Here is a 15353-nt window from a genome sequence, read left to right on the forward strand (position 1 = left end):
ATTTTCCTCCATATCCGGGACATTTTTGTTACCAAAAAATGCAATCCTCAAACGGTTATAAAAGAGATTAACTTTTTCACCTTCGTGTTGACAGACGGACACGGCGGACAAGAGACCTCCTAAAGCTCGGTGGTCAGCAAATTCTTCAATTATCGCTTGACACAGAACGGGCCAATTTGCTCGGACCTCGTCTGTCTGTCGCCTGATAAAGCCAGTTACCTCGCGGTTTGCGGTTTGATAAATCAATTTAACCTTGGTATCTGTGTCACTTACACCACATTCTGCTAAGTGATAATCTATATCATCTAAGTAAATGTGTGTGTCTTTAGATTCACCGGGCTTTGGGTCGAAATTTGGGATGAATTTCGCAACTTTGGCTAAGTCGGTATTACTCAGCAGATGTGCCGGCTCGCACCCCCCCGTGGTTTGAGGTAGGGGTACTGGTGCATTCAATGCTGCATAACCCCAGGCATATGGCTCGAGGGCAGGTTGCCTGACCGCCGGAGGTATGTTCTGAAAAGATTGGAAAGACGGTAACATGGCGGGCAAGCCATTTGAGGCGTGTCCTTGGACATAGTGTTCAGCTCGAATGGGTGGTCTATCTACCAGAGGCTGCTGCGTCACAGGATAATGATCATAGTGAGGCTGATTAGAGAGTGCTTGTGATTGGCCTTGGAGGTCATGGAACCTTTTAGCAAAGTCATTCTCACTGATCCAATCACCCTTCTCGAGGAGCTCAGTTCTATCCTGCAATTGAGTGACACTGTCTTGTGCTATTTGTAACTTGACACTGTTTTGCATGAAGTTTTCTGCGATGAGCAGTTGTAGTTCAATGACAGTGTCTTGCAGTTGACCAATTTGCTGTTTGGCTAAGGTTATCTCACCATTTTGTTGCGTTTTCGCTTGCTCCAATCCTATGTTAAGGTTCTGTAGCATGGTGATGTAACCTGTTGCCGCATTCAGCATAGCTGTGTGCTGTTGTGTGGCCTGTACGGCTGCATCCAACATTGCAGTTTGCTGTTTTATTTGGTGTTGTGCCACTTCTAACTGAGTATTTTGCTGGCCTAAATCGGTTCTCAGCATTGCGTTGGTTTGTAGAGCACACCCCGTCTGTTCTATGTCTGTTTGACCTTTAGCTGTTTTAAAAGGTGTAACCAGGTGACATGCTCCAGTCTGACTCATATCTCTATCAAAGTCAAATTGAACAGTGTCTTGCAGTTTAGGGTCAAGGCTGTCTGTTAGAAACTCCAAGGCACGTTTTATTGTGTATACAATTGAGTGTAACACGTGACGTAGCCCTTTTAAAGGATCTACGTATATTAAAACTAACCCCAATATCACTGTAAACAATGTTATTAACTGCCCGATTATATCGGTGTAGCTGGGTGGAGTGGAGGGCTCAGACATCTTGTTGCGTTACTCGCTCTTTCTATGACTAATCAGTCGGACTCGACAGGGAAGTCTCACTTATGGGAAGTAAACTCCAAAAATTAATCCAAAAAAAAAACTTCAATAAAATAAAAAAAAACAAAAAAAAAATATTTTTTTTTTTTTTTTTTATTATTCAAATAATTTTATCCATTTATAAAAACCTCAGAATAAACGTGAACAATCTGCAGAGTATCTTTAGAAACCGGAACATTGAAAAATTTCCGGGAATTATAGCCGAAAATACTCTGCAATCGCCAGATTTATTGTGTTTCTTCTACAAAAGGGGAAATAATTTGTACAATACTACAGGTTAGTCTTAGAATAGAGTTAGAACGAGAAACTATACCCAAACTCAAAGTGTATTAACCTTTAAATAACATGGCCTTTACCATACAAGTGTCTACACTGATAGTATGGACAAAACAAAGGTGGTGTACTGGCCGGTTTGTCTCTGCCTGTGGTTTTATGACATGCAAGACAAGGACCAGGCTTCCTCGCCCCCCCCCCCTTCTGTTCCTGTTTAAGGGGTGTTCAAAAGGGGATGGGCTAGGTATGTGTGTACCGCTATGTGTCACTAAGTTACAACTGGCGCACAAGTCTGCTTGTATCCAGTTAAAAAAATAAGTGTGACAGTCTCACTTCTACCTACCAACTTTAGCAGTTTAATTATTGGTAGTTATTGGTTACACTAAGGATTAGTGATTTTGTTTTTACTCTACAGGAAGTGAAGAATGCTGTATTTCAAACTTCCTCACAATGGAGAGGGGCATCCAGTAATTACAATATCAAACTAAATTCAATGCAGATATATTAATCAATGTATCAAATGTAGGATATTTTGACATTACTATTCTAGTAACGGATTTGTTCACGCCACTAGTGTATACACACGGAGGGAGACTCCATGGACTTAAATTTAGCTCTTTGTCAGATCGCTATTCCAACAGGCTTGATGATTCCGCAAGACCCCTAACTCACGAGCTTCAGATTATTCTGCAAGTTGGCCACTAGATGACGCCAGCATGAGTTCTCTAAATATCTGTGGGGGTGGAGAGAAGGGGCACGGTTAAAGTGCCCTTTGTTCTCTTATCACCACAGGAATTTAGATGTTCAGGAGGGAGACCTATTTTAAACAAAAGATTTTCTCTGGCAATTTTTCCAAGATTTCCAAATTTTCCAATTATTCTCTAACCAGACATCAGGGACTGTGCCTCACACGGGGCACCACTTTATGTAGCGGACATGGGGTAATAATTATGGGAAACAATAATGATAATTATGAAAATATTGAAAATATTTTCTGAAAAATCAAAATATGAATTTTCACCAAAAATTAAGGAATTGTGCAAATTAAGGGATTAATTTGCACCTCAACACAACCATGAAAAAGGCTACGCAAGAATCTTTGACACAGTATGATGCATGGGTTCTGGTTAGGGAATAATTGGAAATATTTGCTTTGAAATCACTTGGAAAAAGGACCTTCGTTTATATCAAAATAATGTGTTTATTAAGATAAATCCTAGGATAATAAAACAACCAATGAAATGGGGAAAAGAACAATAGATCAGTACTTCATAAGGTGATGAAACCGGTTAAAATCTCAACAATATACAACATAACAGATCTACAATCTGATCAGATCGAATGGCCACATTTTAATATACTAAAGGAGAAAAAGGGATTACAGTCATAAAGAAAAAAAAGAAAGATCAATGGTTAAAAATAGCTAATCTGCCCTCAAAACTACACTCAGCTGCCACACCACATGTGAATGCATCATGCTTGCCTGCCCATTGGAATGGAGGAGACTCCATTGTCTCTGGGGAAGAGGCCACGAGGTAGTTGGCTAGCAGGCTTGGCTAGCGTCCAGGCAGAGGCGTGCTGCTACCTTACTGCGTCACGAAGTCCTTCTCAGTCTCCACTCAACTCGGATTGAGGAGACAGGATGTGTGGCTTTTGGCCCACGTGTTTAGAGGGAGCAGGGCAGTTTTCGGCCGGAGCAGGGCCTCTGGCTTTGGCTGGACGTAGGCCCGTGGTTCTTCTCGTGGGGTGGACCTGAGGCGTTGGCTAGCATGGATAGCTAGTGTCTGTGCAGTAGTGTAGAACAGGGTGTCACCCGTGTGGAGAGGGGGAAGGGACTTCTCGTCGACCTTCTGTTGTTGCGTTGTCGTCAGGAGAGAGGCGTGGGGGGATTTGGCACCCCGGAGAGAGCAGAAAGAAGGGACTCAGGGATGAGTCGACCCCCTGGTCATCGAGCGCGGTGGAAGAGAGAGAGAGAACTGGGTGACCAGTCCTCTTTATAGTTGGAAGGAGGGGTCTTCCTCCTTCTTGGCCCATTGGGGGCGTGTTGAAGGCGGCTGTGTGTGGCAACCTTCCTTACTATTATGAAAAACTAAACTTATCTGCTAAGTACCTTGGGGATTTCCTATTAATCCATTGGACTGGATATTTGGAATCACAATGAATTAAGAATTGTCTAGGTATTAAACATGACCGCATTATATCAACTAGGGAGCCGGTAAGCATTGAAGCCTAGTTAACAAGAGAAGCATCACATTTAAAAACACAAAAGTTCATATTATTGTTGTAGTCCTTGTACAGGACAATAATTATATATTTTAAAGTGACAAAACATGACACAGTTTATTCACATTCGCTTGTTTGCTCATTGTCTTGTGCTCAGTTAGTGTGTCACTGTGCTTGGTGACGACATTCCAACATGTCGTAAAAGTCCCAATTCTCTTATCTGCTAGCAAGGCAGAGAGAGAGAGAGAGAAAGCAAGTCTCTGACGACATTCCATTGGGCAATAAAAGCTTCCCTTTATCTCAAAACATACAGGATGCTTTAGAGCTCTGCGTCCAAAGGGGGAGGGGGGGGTCTTTGCGATGAGGGTCCACTTGGTTATGAACTGGAAACCATATTTAATTTGCCTTCTATGTTCATACTTGGTCCGCCATCATCTCTACATATGTGTTTCAATCCCGTCTGTGGCCGATTATGTCGGAAGTTCCTAGATGCCAACTGTGAGCGGGGGAGGCAGGGTGTCTGCAGCAGATCAGGTAATAGAGGACAGAAGTCCTGACGTCACTCGTTCATCCCCTGGTTCGTAAAGTAATTTCTCTATGGAGAATAACATTGGGTCATCTTAGAATCGTCTCATATAAGAATTGTGGTCCAAAAATAAACAAACTGTCTCTGCGATATTGTCAGGGAGGTGGCTCTGTATCGTTTATGATAGTCAGTCCCTTATATTTGATACAGTCTGTTTCTAACTAATTCGGCGGAAGTAACATTAACGTTTTCTCACCGTCAGTTGATGCTTCATATCCATAAGAGTAAAAACGCCAGGGTCATTTGTTAATTTTTGGAACACAGTTATACTTATATATATATACACTTATATTAAACACGTCTATGGGGATTCAGAATGGGGGTGGAAAACCGCGAACCAGGTAGGATGTGTAAATTACATCAGACTTCTGTGCTCTATGATGTCACAGGGGCAGGTTATACTGTATATACTATTGATTGTGTGTTCTAGCTGTGTCTGTTGTACTGAGGCTGAGGTTCTGGATCAGAGCGCAGTAGCAGAGAGCTTTGGCATCCTATTTAACCTGCACACTGAAAAAATTACCACCAAAGACGATGCAGGTCTTTAAGTCCACAGCAATGTGGTGTGGATGGACAGAAGAGCTGAAGGCCGTGTGCCTGTTACCTCTGCTATCTGAAGAGTAGAGCCTATACCAGCAGGCTTCAAAGCGCCCCCTCCTGGTCCAGAAGGGGTACTGCAGCATACTACATACTGGTACGTATGCAAGGGAGTAGGCCTACACACCAAGCTCTGATGGACATGGACTGTATGCAGACCATGATCCACCAGCGCTTGGTTTGTCCAGAGGCTTTATTGGAGGCTCATCAGGTAAAGCTAAGGTGCATGCACAGCACAGAGATATTCATGAGTATCCTTTGGTGACCTTAAAATATATATTTTGGTGGGAAAAAGCCTACGTACCCTCTCATTTCGGGCATGGATTGCCCAGGGTTCATTAGGTTACTGAGAGGGACTGTGACTGTGGGCGGGCGTCACACCTCATTTAAGGAGATGGCATCTGCTTCTCTTGTTACCATGGTGATGGAGAAAGTTGACGGACCCGGACCAACTCTCCAGAGTCCAAAGAAAAGACGTCTCTGTACGTTTTTTGTACCAATTCACGACACTTCTGTTTGGATAGTTTGGGGTCATGTTTCAGTGCCTCATGACAACGTGCCAATTAAGGTTGGGCGATATGCCAAAAATCAGCCATCGTCTGCCCAAAGATTGCAGATTGCCGATATATTGGCGCTAGAAAAGCAATAATGTGAGAACAGCTCCCCAGTACTTTAAGCTCGAGTTATACTTCGCCGTACAGCGGGTCACGTGTAAAAAATAGCAGATCTACAAGCTCACAACACATCGCGGATTTGACATATAGTGAGCTTGTAGATCTGCTAGTATACATTCTGTGACACGTGCAGTGTCGGGTTACTAGAGTAACGTGACTGCATGCTGTCAATGAACAAACCGAGATAAGATGGCATGACTGTATTTCTGCTGCCATGCACCAATCTCTCTCTCACTGACCAAAACGTGTTTAGACAAGAAATAATTCCATAGGATATTCTTATAGGACTAAGCTAAGATCACAGGCTAGGAGATAAAGTGAAGTAGAAGCAGAGAAGCTTACCTCAGTTTGCAGCAACGATGTGGCGAAACACACCCATCCAAGTTTACCTTTTTATATTCAGACAAATAATAAAACGTGCTGCTGTGGGATATATCACCCGCCCGGGCCGCCCTCCCCTGTAACTAAAGGGACTTGCAACACGTGTCGGGTCGCGAGTGAATTCACATTTCAAATCGCATTGATTGACTGGTGATATAAACATAAGCCGACATAAACATAAGTTGAAATATCCAGACTTGGGAGACCGGGTGACATGCGTTCCTGCGTCATCAAGCATGCAAATGCACAGGGAGGATTTGCAGCAACTAAAGTTGTAGTTTAAAAATATATATACAGCTATCATCAAACGTACAGTAGCTGATAAACAGACAACTAGGAAAGTAAAAGCTATTCCCTCTTTCCTGCTCTCCTCCGCTTCATTCAGTAGCGTTTTGCAGCCTAGAATCATCAGAAATAAGCGCAACAAAGCGTGCCTTCCGTCATCAATCATTATTAGAATAGCCCAAATTGATTATTACGCTTTACATTTAATTTGGCTATATTTGAAGAGTTTAATTCTCGGGGAGGCAGACCACATTTATTCTGCAAAATAAAATGACAACTATCGTTCAAAATCGCCTAATAAAAACATTCAACGATTGGATTCATCCAATCGCCGACTGACGATATATCCAATCACCCAATAGTGCCAATGCTAATTCCTTGTTGTTCTAGTCAGTGTGTGTGGCTAGCCCGTTCATTGGAGGTGTGTGTGTGTGTGTGTGTGTGTGTGTATAACTGCAGTGTGTGTTGCTCACCTGTTGAGTGTGTGTGTTCATGACAGCGGTGGGTGTGTGTGTGTGTGTGTAGAGAGCTGCTGAGAAGCCTCCTCTCTCTGCAGATGTCAGCAGACGGGTGATGACATGAAGACAAGATGGAAGGATGGGACCTGAACACATGGAAGAACAACATGAGAGAGAGAGAGACAGAGGGATTCAAACCTGTGACATTACCATGAGTTGTCAACATTGATTGTACGCTCACTAGATCAGTCAGGAGCAGTTCAGTGAACATTGGAAGTGAATAGAAACCGTAATGAAACATGGTTTCATTATAATCTGAAATCTCAGATTGACCTACTTATTGCCCGTAGCAGTTGCCCTAGCGTTGACGAACTTGCAGGCTTATGCAATCCTGGCATCCTATAGTTTGTATAGTTTCAAATGTACAAAATATGTATTTTTTATACTGGTTAGAGTAGACTGATGGTAGGTTATTGGTTTACCTATGATCCTAGATTACTATTTTTATGCAATTGATGTATTACATCATGTTTACCTTGCTTACTGCTCTGGATTAAGGCTGATGATACGACGTTTCGACCCTTTCTGTCTTTTTCAAGTATAAAAGACCGAAAGGGTCGAAACGTCGTATCATCAGCTGTCTTGTTTAAATAAAACCTGGAGCACAAAAGTGAGTTGCGAGCCCTATCTTTGTCTCATTATCACTGTTCTTACAGTTAAAGCTCAGCACCAAAGAACGGAGGATATGCGTTATTTGTTTTTCTAAGATCAATATGTAAACACCTCTGACTGACTGTGGAAAACTGTTTATTTTTCTCCATTTAACAGTAACAACTTGTATCTGACCATTTTGTTGCCTGAATTCAAGCAAATTTATCAGTGGTACAGTTTGAAATGGCTGCCATCCAGTGCAATGAGTGCATCCCAGAATAACTGTAAACAGACATTTTTTGTTTGTTGGTCAAAGTCCAGAGGTACAAAATGTGCCTTATTATTCCAAGGCAGGACGTGTGAGTTAAGTTCCAGCAATAAAGAGCAGAGTCAGACACATGTTACTGATGTGCTGTTCAATCAGATACCTGCAGGGCCTGCAGGTTTGTGCAAGGTTTGAGACGGCTTAGGGATGAAAATGAAAAGATAATTTGGTTGGGGTTCGAACTGGGGTCAATCTTTCAGGGTGTATTTCTCAATAATGATCAGCTCACAATTCATTATCCCTTCTGGGTTGTATTTATATTATTTCAATAATTGTATGCACTGTCATACAATTTGAGAGGTATGCATACTGTATGTCTGCTGGTGACAGAATGTACATATGACTCTAGTGTACCCTCACAGCAAATATAATGAATACCAACAGCCTGTCTGGACAGTGTTCAGCTTTCACCTACGAGAGTCACGTGACCATAAAGGACATTTATGCAGGATCCATTTCCAAAGAACGTATGTAACAGGACTTCAGGGAAATTAGCAAGCAAGTCATGTGTTTTCAGAGGTTTGATGCATGTGACAAGAGCCTTGTGTCTAAGCCTGTGGCTGTTTTAAAAAAAATGTTTTCTCTTCACTTCACACTTTCTTATTTTGGTCATCAGTTCACTATGTAAACAATATGCTCCATGTGCATAAAAACAACAACAATAATAAATAGTAAATAGTTATGACCAAATATGGTATAGGCTGAAGCTAATTTGGCTTATTCTGCCTACCACTTCCTGACTATAAGAAAGATATTCCTATTTTGTGTAATGACAGTTATCAGTTTGGTCAGTAATGATTCTATACCTATTGTGGAAGAGAGCCACCTTGTGGTCAATTTGAGTTGATTGATAGTCACTCAACCCATACTTTCCATTTGAATGCTTTACAGGATAACACACCTATATGTATCTGAAAAACACCTTGTTTATGAATTCTGTGGTAATGGTTGTGTTCAATTAAAAGGATTGAATGTGACCCTTGGTTCTGATAGTGGGGGTTGTGGGGGGCTTGATTTTGTGGACTTGGCACATTACTGTAGTTTTGGAGGCACATTACTGTAGTTTTGGAGAAACATTAGTGAGCCATTATTTCATTTTTAATCCAGCAGTTTGCAAGATTTGCTCCGGACAGACTTATAGACGCCAGACAGCCATCTGATTTCAGAGCCACGGCATTAAAAAATATATATTCTGACTCCTGTCCTATCAGGTTTAGTGTCAGAGGTGGGCTTGAGTTAAGGTTAGACATCTGCAACCTCTTTTGACTCAGAGAGCCTGGAAGATGGCAAAAAATGTGAAACAAATTGAATAATTCCTATCTACAGTGTTTTAATCCCAATCTGATTGATTGGACACACAACCATGCAGGCCAGGGACTGGACTCAATACTGAAGGTATTGCAACAAGGTATAGTGAGACCCCCGTACCTTCAAGGCCTGATCCAACCCTAAAACCCTTCCCGCCCTCTTAGATCAGCTAACACAGGAAAGCTGTATGAGCCTTCCCTAACACACCCTGGACAACGCTCCACACGTCCTAGACTCTTCTCCCTCCTGGCTCCTAAACTGTGGAATAAACTCCCCATTGCAGTCAGAACTGCAGACTAACTTCCAATGTTCCGCAGTGATCTGAAGGCTCACCTCTTCAGAGTCCACCTCAACCCACTAGATCTTCCCTCTACCTGTGCACCTTATTCCTGCCTTTTCTTTCAACTGATTCTAGCCATTGACCAAGATCTGGCTATTACAGTATGCAGACATATCTTGGTCACTTGGTTCACATGTTTAGGTTTCTGGGATTCTTTTTTCTCAACCACAAAATGTTAAGTATGTGATTTAGATTCCATTTAAATCTGAAATATTTATAGGAAGTAGATTTTAGGTAGGGTGGTACATTTACAGAATCTGTCAAACACTTACCTAGTCCGCCTAACACTAACTGTGTGGTACAGTGTCAGCAAGTTGACAGTCCAGACTAGTGAGGTAGCAGTACCTGTATGCTGTGGGGCAGGGTGGTGTACTGGGCTCTGCACTGCTGCGTCAGACCTGCAGCCTCCTCTTGGGCTCTGGGCTGCTCTGCCCAGGAGAACGGCAGCTGGGAGGTGAACAGGACCCTCGTCTTCAGGCTCCAGTCGGCCGGGTACTCCTCACAGACAGGGGGCGCTATGGGGGCTGGGTCGCTGACCTGGGCACTCAATGGGGAGAGAGACAAAATTAAGGTAAACAACAGGGTACATTAGTTACTAGACAGACACTGATGAGAGATGGAGAGAGATTGGTCTTTATTGATGATAAAGGTATGCAGGCTTCAGGTAGAAATGTGTTGATAATGTTGTGAACATGTGAATAATGTGACATTAAAGTTAGGATGCAGAGAAACCCACCTGCCGCAGTGGAGCCTTCATCTCTTCTCCATCTTCATCAAACAGGGATTCATCCTCAGAGAAGGACAGAGGCTTCTAAAGCAGGAGGGAGAAATGTTAAAGTTGTTGATGGTTCATTAAAAGTAAAAGTCCTCCTCTTCTACACAACACTGACATTACACCTGACTCTGCCTCTCTCAAACAGGAGACAAAGGGTTAATAGATGACAGTAATGCTTATTAATAAGATGGTTTTATGGGAAATAGACACATTTTCTGGTCTCCAATTAATTGTAGTGGATGGAGATGTAGTCATGACCATTCTGAGTACTGTTACCAAGACAATTTAAACACTTTAAGTGTCAAATAAAGTCAACTCACTTCATGGATGGGGATTATTTATATATTTATGTCAGTTCTACATTGTATAGGCTACATTATAATAGTCTATGGTAATTCACTAGTGTTCTCAGAGGCCCACTATTCCTGTTACCATTCACTACACCAATGTCTTTTTCTGTTTGGGTTTTCTTCTTTACTTATGTTTTTACACTTCATCCTTATTTAAAATCAGCTATTGGTCCGACGTCCACAGCGGTATTGTGGTTTTTGTGTCCTGCTACATTCTAGCTATATTCTGCCAGACCACCTCTCCAATTTCCACCACATTTTGCCCTAAAATTCTATCATGCCCGGAGCCTTGATAGTGTACTTTCAATTGGTCACTATGTAGGAGTACAGGCAGAGAAACGACAGAGATTTATTCCTCTTTGAAGAGCCAAGTAGCACTCAACAAACCTGTCGCGCAGGTAATTACGTCACCACCTCGGAGGTGTGTGTTTACTCTTAACACATTGACTGCCAGAATTATTTCATAATTTTTTAGCCAGTGCCAGAGTTTTTCATTGGAAAAAAAAAAAGTACTCAGGAGCCGAAATACAGCATTTTTAAGTTTTAAGTTAACAAGGAAGTGGATAGGAGTCTAGATCTTCAACTAATCATATCTCCTTGGTCTTTGGGTGAAATTGGAAAAAAAAACATAAAAAAAAAAAAAAAAAGGCACGTGGCGGCTTTATAGCGGTTCGCGTAGATCTACGTGATTGGCAGTCAATGTGTTAAAGGTAACAGCACCAATGCATTTAAAGGAAATACTGCCTCTGGTAAAGTGGAACAAACTATTGTAAACATTGTGAATTATAACTGTACTTAATGATTGTCCTGTGTGTGTGTACATCCACCAACACACGTCCCCCCAGAATTCACAAGAACTGGCCCAGTGAAACGACCAGGGACCCGAATGACCCGCCCAAAGCTATTCCGAAGCTCCTGGGCAGGCAGAGGGGGGTGAAGCGGGAGGGTGACAGAAGGTCGCTGGCGGTGAGCAGGCGGCGGGTGGCCGTGAGGGGGATTCAAAGGGGGCCAGACGCCTTTCAGGAACTGTGAACTGCTCCAATGGGGCCTTAACATAGCGATGGATCTTTGAGCGTTGGCATGCCACGCAGGTTCTGACCCAGTCGCGAATGTCCTTCTTCAGGCCATGCCAGACAAACTTTGCCACCACGAGACGTTGTGACGGCTTGCAGCCTGGGTGCGAGAGGCCATGTATGGTGTCGAAAACTTGCCGTCTCCAGACCTGCGGCACCACAGGACGGGGCAGGGCCAGAGATATGTGGCAGAGCAGCATGGTGCCGTCATCGCCGAAAGGGACATCCGCCAACTGGAGGCCAGTGACTGCTGTTCTGTACGCCTGAATGTCGGGGTCCGAGGCCTGGTCCACAGCCATCCGGGCATAATCTATTCCGAGGTGGACAGCGCCAATGACCACACAGGAGAGGCAGTCAGCCATGGGATTGTCTTTTCCCGACACGTGTTGGATGTCCGTGGTGAATTCAGAGATGAAAGCCAGGTGGCGCTGCTGCCTGGCAGACCATGGTTCTGACACCTTGGCCATGGCGAAGGTCAAAGGCTTGTGGTCTACAAAGGCAGTGAAGGGACGAGCTTCCAGCAGGAAACGGAAGTGTCGGACGGCTAAGTACAGGGCGAGGAGTTCACGGTCAAAAGTGCTATATTTCTGCTCGCTGGACCGAAGTTGGTGGCTAAAAAAGGTGAGCGGTTGCCAAACACTATTGACCAACTGCTGGAGAACAGCGCTAACAGCATAGTCTGAGGCGTCCGTGGTCAAGGCAACCGGGGCCTCAGGCCCCGGGTGAGCCAGCATAGTTGCGTCTGCAAGGGCATCTTTTGTGGCAGAGAAAGCCGCCAACATGTCCGTGGACCAAGAAATGGCGTGCTTAGGAGTTTTTTTACCCTTGAGAGCACTGTATAGGGGCCGCATGAGGTTGGCAGCGCGAGGCACAAAACGGTGGTAAAATTGTACCATGCCGCAGAACTCTTGTAGAGCCTTGACAGTGAGAGGCTGCGGGAGCTTCAGCACTTCCTCCACCTTACATGGCAGTGGAACCGCCCCGGCTGCAGTGATGTGGTGGCCCAGGAAATCCATGGAAGACAGTCCAAACTGGCATTTCGCTGGGTTGATGATCAAGCCGTGCTGCTGGAGACGACTGAAGAGAATACGCAGGTGCGACAGCCAGGTGCTCTGTCTTAGACGTGCTGGCCATCAGGATGTCGTCCAGGTAGACAAGGCTCTGCACTCTCCCTGTTTGCATCCTACCTGACTCACTCCTACCAGGTGATGCTGAGAGGATCTGTGTCAAAACCACACAGACTCACTACTGGGGTTCCCCAAGGCTCGGTTCTGGGTCCTCTTCTTTTCTCTCTCTACACTACATCTCTTGGTGCTGTCATCCACTCCCATGGCTTTTCCTACCACTGCTATGCCGATGACACCCAGCTGATCCTCTCATTCCCCCCCTCTGACACCCAAGTGGAGGCACGCATTGCTGCTTGTCTGGCTGACATCTCGGAGTGGATGTCGACGCACCACCTGAAGCTCAACCTGGACAAGACCGAGCTGATGTTCCTCCCGGGGAAGGGCTGTCCGCACCGAGACATGGCCATCACCATTGATAATGCTGTGGTGACCTCAACTCGGACTGCGAAGAATCTGGGTGTGACCCTGGACGATCAACTGTCGTTCTCGGCAAACATCGCATCAGTGACAAGGTCCTGCAGATTCCTCCTCTACAACATCAGGAGGATTCGCCCCTTCCTCACGGAGAAGGCAGCCCAGGTGCTCATCCAGGCTCTTGTCATCTCCCGCCTGGACTACTGCAACTCCTTCCTTGCTGGTGCTCCGGCATCTGCCATCAGACCTCTGGAGCTTGTTCAGAAAGCTGCGGCTCGTCTGGTGTTCAACCGCCCCAAGTTCTCCCACACAACTATCCTTCTCCGTTCTCTACACTGGCTCCCCGTAGCGGCTCGCATCCAGTTTAAAACCCTGGTGCTAGCCTATAGGTCAGTGAAAGGAACAGCTCCTTCTTACCTCCGGGCTATGGTCGATGCCTACACCACTGCCCGACCACTTCGGTCTGCCACCTCGGGGCGACTGATCGCCTCGTCACTCAAGGGTCCTTCTGGCCGATCCACACGGTCACGACTTTTTTCTGTTCTGGCCCCACAGTGGTGGAATGAACTTTCCACTGATGTCAGGACAGCAGAGTCACTGCCCATCTTTCGCCGCAGGCTGAAAACCCACCTCTTCAGGAAACACTACCCATCCTCTCTGCCTGGCCTACTTGTTGTTAACTAGTTGTACGAACGCTTGTTTTATTGTTGTATTGTTTTATTGGATCTTGTTTAGTCGATACACCTATTTGTTTTAGCTCCTGCTCATTTGATTTTGCTATTTTTGTCTCATCTGTTTAAGGAAATAGGTAGCTGATATAATGCACTTTTACCTAGGCGCTAGGTATACTCTTGGTTGCTTGTTTTTGCAGAAAATGCACTTAAGACTTCTGGTGATTAGTAGTTTTCGTTCCCTACATATCTTGAATGCACTTATTGTAAGTCGATTTGGATAAAAGCGTCTGCTAAATGAATGTAATGTAATGTAATGTAATGTGACAAAAATTAACGACAAGTCACGCAGCACAGTGTCCATCAAACGCTGAAGGGTCTGGGCAGCATTTTTCAGGCCGAATGGCATCCTGAGAAACTCAAAAAGCCCAAATGGGGTGATCACCGCCGTTTTGGGAATGTCCTGAGGCTGAACGGATACCTGGTGATAGCCCCGGACGAGGTCCACTTTCGCCAGGTGGGCTGAAAAGTCATGAATGTGCGGAATAGGGTAATGGTCCGGCGTAGTGACAGCATTAAGGCGCCGGTAGTCGCCGCACGGGCGCCAACCACCATTGGGCTTGGGCACCAGGTGAAGGGGGGAGGCCCACGGACTGTTCGACCGACGAACGATGCCAAGGCGTTCCATGGCGTCGAACTCAGCTCTTGCAATAGCGAGCTTGTGTGGGCCAAGACTTGGCGTGCACAGGTGGTCCATCGGTGGAGATGTAGTGCAACACGCCATGTTTGGCGGAGGCGGATGAGAAGGTAGGTGCGGTGATGTCTGAGAACTCCTCGAGGAGGCAAGAAAAGTCATCAGCGGGCAAGAGGGCACTGGACAGCTTTGTCGGGGCAGTGTCACTGTGTTCACAGGGAAATGAGCCGAATGTCTCGGCGTGGACAATGCGGTGGTTCCTCACATCCACTAGAAGCTTGTTGGCAAAAGAAAATCAGCACCCAAGAGGGGGGTGGTCACAGTGCGTGTGCCAAAGGTGTGTATTGTGCTGCCACTGGCAGCCACAAGGGGGGGGGGGGGGGGGGGGGGCGCGTGGCCCTGCTCGAATGTCTGTGGCTGATGCTGGCAGCGCACTCATATGGGCGCCTGTGTCACAAAGAAAGCGACGACCGGAGAGGGAGTCAGTAATAAACAGCAAGCCGCCGGAACGGCCGACACCCACGGCTGCTAATAGGTGGCGGCCGGTGCGTTTCCCGACGCACTGAATGTACAGGGGGGTAGGCATTTCTTGGCTTTGTTGCCAAACTTGGCGTGGTAGAAACACAATCCTCCTGACTGCTTTGCACGTCGGGGCACAGTGGTGGTGGCAGAGATGGAGTATGG

The sequence above is a fragment of the Gymnoscopelus braueri genome (assembly GCF_963280865.1).
Source record: "Gymnoscopelus braueri genome assembly, chromosome: 24".
Classification (NCBI taxonomy): Eukaryota; Metazoa; Chordata; class Actinopteri; order Myctophiformes; family Myctophidae; genus Gymnoscopelus; species Gymnoscopelus braueri.